The sequence below is a fragment of the Neolamprologus multifasciatus genome, chromosome 19 (assembly GCF_963576455.1).
Source record: "Neolamprologus multifasciatus chromosome 19, fNeoMul1.2, whole genome shotgun sequence".
NCBI lineage: Eukaryota > Metazoa > Chordata > Actinopteri > Cichliformes > Cichlidae > Neolamprologus > Neolamprologus multifasciatus.
The window spans coordinates 11,374,465-11,378,242 of record NC_140457.1 but is presented as its reverse complement, the minus strand read 5'-3'; positions in this window follow the sequence as shown (position 1 = coordinate 11,378,242).

The following is a 3,778-nucleotide window of genomic DNA, read 5'->3' as shown; positions in this document are numbered from 1 at the left end:
TTAGAGCCTGTGATGTTTTAAGAGTTTGAATCGCGAGCCGATCACATTGCTCTGTAAACTTTTCAAGCACTTTAATAAACAAGCAAGCAATTCCACCTCTCGCATTATTGCGTAAAGTTGAGAGGCAAATAGACAGGCTCAGTCCCCGGCCTCTAGCGACTGTGGAAGTCGCTACACTCCTCCTCTTCTTTTCTCATTTAAAAAATGAGAAAAGAAGTTTAAAAACGGGTTGTGTGTGAGACTTTAGATCAACAAAATATAAAATATACATTTTAAATTGTTATTGATCCCTTTACCCCTGGTCCTAAAGTGTATATTTATTTTCTTACTCTTCTTATATATATTGTTTGTTTACTTGCACTGTTGTAACTGGAGCCTCGTCGTCTCGTCTCTCTATATACTGGACTGTATGTAGCGGAGATGACAATAAAGTTTACTTTGACTTCAGCAGCGAGCAGGCGCACCGAGGGCTCTCGCGCTCACTTTTCGCGTATAGAATTTTGAAAAAAACATCGGTGCAAATGATAAGTCTGTATCATAATGTCTGGTGTTTTCGTGTTTGTTGGTTTGTTTGTAATTTGTTTTATTTTGCGAGTTGGTAATTTTTGCTGCTCCAGCCAGCCAGAGCATCCCCCGCCGCCCCGCCCTTTCCTCCCTGTGCCGCAAGCAGCAGGCGCACCTCGCAAACGGAGGGCGCCCTTACTCCCAGCAAATGGGCGATAGAAAACCAATGCCATTCCCAATATGCGCTGGCATGATGTCGGGGCAGCATGAGAACGAGCCGCGATGCCGCCCCCACCACGATGCCGCCCCGGGCAACCGCCCGTGTCGCCCGTATCTAAAACCGCTACTGCCAGCTGGAATATGTTTATAATGCATCTTTACTATCACACTGAGAGACAGAATGATGGCCTGCTGGGTGTTTTTGCATCACATAGTAAACAGAGCGGGTTATTGATCCACTCATGTCAACTCACTCACTCAAAAAGCCCCCACCCCACAAAAAAAAAGAAAAAAGATACAAAAGTAGCAACTAATGAGAAACGTGATTCAATCCTGGTAAATCTAATATGGGGATCCGTCTTGACAATGAAAAAAATTGGTTGTCATCTAAACAGAATTGAAAAGCATTAAGATAATTGCGTCGGGGTGTATGATATTACTGAAGAGGAGATTGTGTTGTATGAATTTATATGAATTCAGAAACGCTTTGTATTTCATTCAAGTGTCTTCTTCTGTGTTGCACCCAATTCACAGCTTGAGTTAAAGAGAATCAATAATCCTGCGATGGAAATTTCGACATCAAAGGAATTTCTCCAACTGTAAGAATGTAAAGGAGATAAAGTAGACGGTCTCATACTTACCAATGAAGCGATGCAATTACCTCCTGCTGTTTAGAAACTGTTGCAGACACTTTTAGACTTAGTTTGTTTACCACAAGCAAGTGTTTCTAAAATTACAGTGTTACAGACAATGATCCTTGTTGCTGCATTCATTTGCACTGTTAATGCAACTTGTCCGGTTTTACCAGTGACAGCTTAGCTAAGCCAAGAAGGTAAGTTTGTTCAGTTCCCCCATATCCTCCGAGAATAATGTCACTTGGGTCTTAGATGAAACTGTGTAGTAAATAATTTGAAAAGAACAAGGAACACGATTTACAAGGGCATAGTAAATAACTTTTACGCAGGAGCTGATTGTCCTGAAATACCATAAAAGCAAACTCATCATCTAAAATCATCTAAAAGCCATATAATGTGCTTACAGCCAATGCTGCCTCATTTCTCCGCAGTCCCTGTTCCCCATTAGATTATGAAAGATTCTCTCCTCTCCTCTCCTCTCCTCTCCTCTCCTCTCCTCTCCTCTCTTCGACTTTTCTTGATAAGATCTTTACATTTCCAGAAAGACCAGCCAGTTAGTTTATAGCTTAGCATAAAGATAAAACAAAACAGCTTAGCTGGCCATAGTGAGTAAAAGTCACCTACCAATAACAGCAACAATTAAAGCTCATTATGTAACAAATTATATCTCATTTGTTTGATTGATAAAACAACAAACTATAAAAATGAATTTTTTGGTTTTATGTGACAGCGAACCATTGGCCTCCTTGAGTAAACTAGTCTAAAGGGGATACAGATCATTTACTGTCAGTAAACCTGTTAAAAAATATCCTTTAGCCATTATTTAACTTTATGGATATCCTTTGAACCATGTTGTTGTTTAAAATATACTTAATACATACATAATACATTAAAATATACTAAATTTCCTTAGGGATTATTAGAGTATTCTGATTCTTAAACCAAGAAAAGTGTGATACAAAATTATGTTAAGAGATTAGTTTTATGACACAGATCAGGTTAAAATAGATTGGAGCACATTTTAGCAGATTACAATAAAGCAGGACAGAGTAGAGTACAGCTCTGTGTCTTCACTTCTTTAAGGAAACATTTACATTACTTAAAGCTCTATTTCGAGGTTGGTGTTGTTTCTTTACAGTAATTATTGTAATAGAGGCACAAAATATATTTAAGTATCAACTCAGTCAGAAAATATATGTTACTTCTTAATGATTATATCCTTAGGTGACAAAAAACAAACAGGATAATGAGACTGTAGACCCCCTGGGGCATTTGATGCACAGTAAGGTTGAAAATCCTTGTTTTAAACTGCATGGCTGGTGCAGTTGAGCAAAAAATAAGAGTCTTTTCACATAATTTTGCTGCTGTTGAATCAAGACAGCTAACTGTGGAACTGCCCTTTTCTAACCTTTATGCTAAACATTTTCCCCAAGTTCTCCAGACTAAACAAAATGTAATTTGGTGTCTTCATGCTCTGCACGTTTCTGGAAAGTGAGAAGAAAGAATACAACTAACAGGCAATACAATATACATAATAGAATAAATTTAAATATGACAGAAAGTATTATGACATAATAATATACTGAGTAAGTAAAAACAGTTAACAGCAGCATAAACTAGGATTATAATGAAAAAAGTAAAATCTGTAAACTGACACCAATTATTTGATATTTGATACCATTTTTTTCAGTATACTGACAGAACATCATATTTTTTTTGCCTTTAAGGGCATATTTTAGTGCAGGGGCAGTATAGGATGAGCCCCTGAATGTGGTCAGAAAAGTCTGATACAGCAACAGGGAGCTAAGATAAAGCAGATTCCCAACCTTTCTGAATACCTCCGCCTATCAGCACTGCTGACAAAACACATGGCGATGGCACATAATGAATATTGATGCATGTGTATGCACATTACCAAACATCCACATCTTGGTATCATAAAAAAAGGCAAGGATAGGCGTGCCCATAGATGGACACATATGTACACGCGCGCACACACACACATGCACACAGGCCAACAGAGGATAAGCAGTTGATGACCCTCAGCTAGCTTTTCTTATCAGTCTAAGCTGGTCTTGGCTTAAGGATAAGCAAAAGGAAACGACTGGAAGTGACACTTTGGATAGATTTAGGAAATATTGTAATGCAGAATATCTGTGGCTCTAAGTGATTAACTTTGCTATTTCAATAGTGCTGTAGAGCTTCCTCCTACACACCCGGTGTTAAACATTTGTGACCTGATCCGGGGGACTGGCTGTCTGTGCGTGGTGTGGCATATATAGACATGTTATATATTACGCCTATAGAGCTCTGGAGAGTATTTTACTCACAATCACACTTTTTATTACAACATACTGAAAAGGAAGTAGTCAAGAGCTTTTTTGGCCCCTGAGGTTTAAATTTTTCATTTGTGTATTAAA